This window comes from Chenopodium album, chromosome 2 (genome assembly GCF_948465745.1).
Source record: "Chenopodium album chromosome 2, dcCheAlbu1.1, whole genome shotgun sequence".
NCBI lineage: Eukaryota > Viridiplantae > Streptophyta > Magnoliopsida > Caryophyllales > Amaranthaceae > Chenopodium > Chenopodium album.
In genome coordinates, this window is record NC_137835.1 from 48766488 (window position 1) to 48772926 (window position 6439).

Genomic DNA, 6439 nt, shown 5'->3' on the forward strand with positions numbered 1-6439 from the left:
AAAGATATTCCTCTAATTTCCTACGTGTAAAAATCCTATGTTTTAACTCATTACGGATGGTCTTTCCAATGAGATCTTTTTTATATATATGACAATAATGTTAATCAAAATTACGCACATGAAATACTTAGAACTTTTTGAGTCTCATCCACTCATTCTAAATCATTGCCGAAATAAATTTCAGGAATTAAAATAGAAATCCTCCCCATTGGAGTCGCCAAAAACTGTAGGGAATATTTCAAAAGTTAATCCTTAGCACGAACCCCACTTTGATCATACACTAAAGTACGGTGGCGTCCAAAGGGAAAGAAACTAGAGCAAAAGAGTCGCCAACAAGTTTTAGGAACTTGTAAACCGTTCACGAGGTGAAGGTTACACCCCTTAACGATCCATGAGATCATCAACTCCAATAGGTCTGGAACCATGACTGTTAGTTCGGGGATGAAGGTACAAATCCAACCTAAAAGAGATTGAACCTGCCCTAATAATAGGCCTCTACTTTATTCTGATCGTATTCATGTGCGCTTTCTGACTAACATGCAATCAATAGGTTTAGCCCTAAACCTGTTTATCTATGTTTGTTGAATATTAATGCACAAATAAATCTATTATTGGCGATCACTTGAATTATAATCAAATTAACCCTAAAAAAGATTATTAATTATCTTATTAAACGTGATTACAAGTACCAATTCCCTTTAAACATGCATAAAAGGTGTGATCAAGCAATAAAAATAAATATCAAGCAACATAATAATTATAATAACAATAACAATAAACATAATAATAATAATAATCATAATAATAATAATAATCATAATAATAGCAAGATCTTAGGTATGATACTAACAAGATTAATAACAAACCCTAGCATGTCACTAAAAAATAACAATCAAAGCTTTAGCCCTAACATGATACTAACAATCATAAATATTAGAAAGAAAATAAAAGGCATCATAACCATCATACTTATTACTAAAATTACCCTAGACATGATACTAGGAATATCATAATAACAACCTAAGCATGAACTCTTTATCATAACATCAACAAAAACCATTAAAGTACTTAGTTTGATGCCTCGTTCCTCTTTCTAATAACAAAATACACACGTTAGTAACTTCAAGGAAAATAATAAATCAACAATTAAATTAAATAATGGTAAGAGAGATTTGGGACCAAACCCTCAGAAATTAAACCTTTCACGTCTAGGGCGAAGACAACTTCGAATATGGCTAGGTTTTTCTAAATCTAATGAATGCGGAATTTTGTATTTGAGAGAAGGCTAGTTTAGAAAAGAGAGGGAGTGAATAAGAATTGGTAGAAAATTGATTGAAAATTGATTGTAGGTTGTAGATGAGAATTGATGATTGTTGATGAATGAAAACGGAGTTTTTACGACGTTATTTATAAAGAAAATCAGCCAAAAAGATAAAATATTAAAACAGAGTTCTGACGCAAACAAAATCGGATTAGCGCCAACGCTGGCAATTGGCGCCACACTAGTGGAAAAAATTCCATTTGTAACACCTTATTCGTAACGGGTAGTAATTTGCCCGTTACAATAAACCTATTCGTAACAGGCAAAGTAATGGTCCGTTACGAATAATACATTATTCGTAACAGACATCATTTTGCCCGTTACGAATACCATTTTTCGTAACGGACTATTATTTTGCCCGTTACAAATACTTTATTGTTTGTAACGAGCACCAATTGCCTGATACAAATAGGTTATATGTTAAAAAACCCTAGATGTCTAACTTCATTTTTCAGCAGCCGACCCAGCCGTCACTCACATCTCTCTCCTCTCTCTCTCTCCCCTCTCTTTCGCTCTCCTCAGGTTTCAATGGCGATTTTCATTGAACATAAAACAAACATTCAGATTTCCATTTAAATACAAAATCATCACTACAAAACCCTAATTTCCCAAATCCATCCTTAAATTACAAACCCTAATTAAAATCAATCAAACTTAATCTCAAGCCCTTTCACCACGAATCCGACAAGCAAGATGAATATCCTTAGGCATTATAGTAACCCTCTTAGCATGAATAGCTTAAAGGTTAGTATCCTCAAACAAACCAACCATCAACAGCCTCCTGAAGAACGGCAACGACGGAGCTTTGGAAGCGAAGATCGGTCTTGAAATCCTGAGCAATTTCTCTTACAAGCCTCTGAAATGGAATTACTGTTAATGGGATTACAATCCTGAGCAACGTTGTTCTTGGTAATTTCCCCCTTTTTTGGGTTTCTGATTTGACGACTTGATTTTTTTTTTTTTTTTTTTGTATTTTTGCGATTTTGATTATGATTTTGTTATTGTTTGGAGATGTGATTAGGTAAGAAGGGAAGAAGGATTCGGAAGCTGAGGTTGATTTTGCAGAAGAGGCTTAATTTTCCTTGAAATTTGATGATTTTATTAATGGGTCTGCTTCTTCGCCTATTTTGACTAAGTTGGCTCCAAATTCCTGGTAATTTATCTCATTATCCGCCATTTTTGTTGATTATAATGTTATGATTTTGTTGTTTTCTGATTAAAGGGTTTTAATTGTTAGTTTTACTTTGCTATAATTTGATTTGGACAAGTGATGTGGGAAACGACAATGTTCTATTTTTTTTTTTTTTTTTTTTTTTGCAAGTTTACTTTGAGATTTGCTATAATTTGAGATGAACAAGTTTAGGACAGTAGGAAGATCAAATTGAATATGGGTCATTGGTTGGCTTTTGTAGACTTGTGTATGTGGCACTGGGAATGGAGATTGCGGCAATACCAATGTTTGATCACAAATTGAGAAATAAAATTATATTCAGAAGCTCTCAAAATGTTCCTGTTTTTTTTATTCATTTCACGCATGAATTGGGGTTTTAAAAGTTCACTATTCAATTCAAGTGATTAATTTTCATTTTAAGTTTGGAATTAACAAAAAAAATTTAAGTTTGGAATTAACAAAAATTTTGATATGAGCGTGCTTTGCTAAACAGGTACTGTAGAAGACCCCATTGTGTTATTGTAAAGGAAAATGGAGGATGAAGTATAACAACAGAGTCAATTAGTAGGTACAGAGTTTCCTATATTCAACCTTTTTTTTTCTTTAATTAAGGCTTTGTTGTTATTGGTGCTGTTGGGATATGTTTATGCAAGACTGTTATGCATCTTCCAGTTTCCCTTTCCAAGTTTCGAGTGTCTCTTTTTCTATGGGGATTAAATTCTCCTATTGCTATAATTTTTATGCCAATTAGATTTATGTATGGGATTTCTGGGGAAGGGAGAAGGTCCATCCGTCCATGTGACTTAGACAGACAGGGCACAGGGTCATTGAAGCTTTGAGTTGAACCTTTGGGATTGGTGGTAGCATTTTGAGCTCTATGGAGTTTTATTTTTTTAATAGTTTAAAAATGATGAATACACCCAGCTATGGATTGTTGCATTATACTATAATGTCATCGGGTTTGATTCAATAATTTTCAATTTTAAATTCGAGTCAATTCGACGTTGTTTTACCACCAGATTGAATGTTTTATACTACCTGTGAAGTCATGCTGGGAAATTCTGTGTGCATATCTCAGAGTGTTCCACTGTAGTTTCTAGTTAGATAATGATGTAGCTACTCTTTTACGGATTGTCAATGAGCTATCTTCTGACCTTCAGATATTCCATAGTAGTTAGTTGTTTCAGCTATTGCATCTTCTAGGGATTGTCAATACACTATCTTCTAATCTGTAAAGAACTTGAACCAGACCTTTATAATATTTTTACTTTAGAGTCTGAAGTATTAGTGAATAATAGTGTGGTTAGATTAGTGGATTACTATGTAATGGTCGTTCTAGCTATATAAGAAACCCCTGATTCAATTGTCCTTAGCAGTTAGACATGAAAGGACAACCACATAACCTATTTGGGAACATTGGTGCTCATATAGCACCTGCAAAGTGTAAATGGGTGTATTAGAGGCGTGGCTTGAAATTCTTATTTAATCATGGAGGATGTAGAAAAGGCTTTAGTGGTCAATACCTGTTAACATGGCTCAAGTATTCTTATATACTCCTATTTTCAATAGTGGTGAAGTATCTGATTCTGATGTGTGTTAGTAATTCACACACTATAGTTATGGACGTTTCTTACATTTTAGAGCTTTTAAGAGATTTGCTATGGCGTTTTTCTTTCTGATTTTCATGTGTTTCACTATGTCAAGTTTTTAATTGTGACAGACTTCGCAACGTAAGTTACATGTGCCTGACATATATACTAATATTTAGCGACTTGACCGCTGTTAGCTAATCTAATAGTGCTCTGTTGTTTTGTGCATGTTTATTCACTTTCTATTTTAAATTTTCTTCCCTGGATTATCGCAATCTGTAGTGCAGGTGACAGAACTATAAACTTAATACTAAACGTAAGACGCTTTCGATCTTATCTATTTTTGTTACCCTTTCAAGTTATAACAGTCCTAGAAGAAGTGTTTTAGTTTCTATCCTAAGTCTTTTACTCTTTTAAGAGGAATGCCACTGGAGCTTCGGCTGTAGCAAAAATTAACAATGCTGCATTTATTGAAAGAATATGACTAACGTGATTTCCAATTTCAGTCACTTGTGGGCTTGTAGCGAGTTAGAGACTCATTTGGTGCCTGGAATTATTGCATTCAAGCTAGCTTTCTGTCGATTGCATTTAAGTGCTTTGCTGTTTTTTGCATATTGAACTGATTCTGTCAGTCTTGTCAGCCGTTCTCAAGTTTTTTCCGGAGGAATGATGTGGAATGGCAAGGACCAATTTACTGATCAATTCTCCATATTCAATGGTACAGAGTACAAGTAGTCCTTTAATTTATTTACGTAGCTGTGTTTTATTATGATGTCTTAACTTCAATATAACATAATTGACCCTCTCTCGCGGTATTCTATTCAGGTGTGTATCGCAGTGCGGGAGTTGATTGACTGCTCTTAAGGTCTTCTCGCCTCTCTGGTGTGGTCAATAAGGGCTAGAGACCCCCACAAATTCTTTTTAACGAGAAGATTTTTGGAAGATTGTTATTTCATAAGGCTCAATTAGGGCATTTTGGTACTGATTGTAATGGGGGCATTTTGGTATTGATTGTAATGGTTATTGAGGGGTTCTAGCACTATTAGAGATGTTTGTCATTAAAATGCTTTTTTTTTTTTTTTTTTGAAAGGATCTTTGTTTTAGTTATAGTTATTAGGAAATAATTAAAGCACCTTTTGCTGATTATATATTACTTGTTAATTATTAAGTGTATACTCTATATATATATATATATATATATATATATATATATATATATATATATATATATATATATATATATATATACATATATGATAATTGTGCAAGCTAGCTGTCCAGCATGTGCTGGATTTTTTTTAATTGATCCTCACAATATTCGTAACGGGCAGAACATGTCCGTTACAAATAACCCCGTTATTCATAACGGGCACCTGAAAATCCCGTTACTATTAAAGGGGTTATTCGTAACGGGCACCTGAAAATCCCGTTACGAATAACCTATTATTCGTAAGGGACGGTGCCCATGACGAATAAGAAAGGCCATCCGTAACGGCCGCATACGTAACGGCCACTGCCCATTACGGATGAGCAGTTTTTGCCCGTTACGGATAGCCTTTTTTCCACTAGTGCCAGACGCCAACATTAGCGCCAGGCGCCAAGTGTAGCGCCAGGCGCTACAACTAGCGTTTGGCGCTGATTCAGAAATTCACGCGTTTTCTTAAAATCAGATAGAAATTGCCGTACAGGAGGATAAAATCAATTTTTTCTTCAAAAATGCTCTTTGATTTTAATTAAAACTCTAAAAAGTCAAAAAAACTCAATCTATCAATGCTAATTGAATTAGGAATGAAAAGAACCTTCTAGAAGAATCTAGAAGACTAAAACCATTCCCAATTGCATTAGGAATGATAAATCTATATTAGGCCTTCAAACAAAGCTTTTTGAATCAAATACATTCAAACAATTCTTTTTGAATCGATAAAAAGTAAAACACTTTCAAACAAAACTTTTTGAATCGAAAGAAAGTCAAACACATTCAAACAAAGCTTTTTGAATCAAATGAAAGCCAAACACATTCAAACAAAGCTTTTTGAATCAAATAAAAGTTAAACACATTCAAACAAAGCTTTTTGAATCAACTGAAAGTCAAACACATTTAAATAAAGCTTTTTGAATCAAATGAAAGTAAAATACATTCAAACAAATATTTTTGAATCGAAATAAAGTCAAACACATTCAAACAAAGCTTTTAGAATCAAATTAAAGTCAAACACGTTCAAACAAAGCTTTTTGAATCAAATGAAAGTCAAACACCTTCAAAAAAAAGCTTTTTAAATCAAATGAAAGTGAAACATTTTCAAACAAATGTTTTTGGATCGAAATACAGTGAAACACATTCAAACATACGTTTTTGAA

At 33.5% G+C, this 6439-nt stretch overlaps 1 long non-coding RNA gene across 2 annotated transcripts; it reads left to right on the forward strand.

Moving 5' to 3' along the window:
- The first annotated feature begins 1787 nt into the window (after nt 1-1787).
- LOC145585873 (uncharacterized) lies at nt 1788-4834 on the forward strand. Of its 2 annotated transcripts, XR_014100749.1 has the most exons (4): nt 1788-2230; nt 2333-2474; nt 2986-3060; nt 4588-4834. It is a non-coding gene; the product is annotated as an uncharacterized LOC145585873 (long non-coding RNA). The 2 variants fall into 2 exon arrangements; XR_014100747.1 differs by lacking the exon at nt 4588-4834 and having other exon boundaries at nt 2986-3735.
- Nucleotides 4835-6439: the final 1605 nt, after the last annotated feature.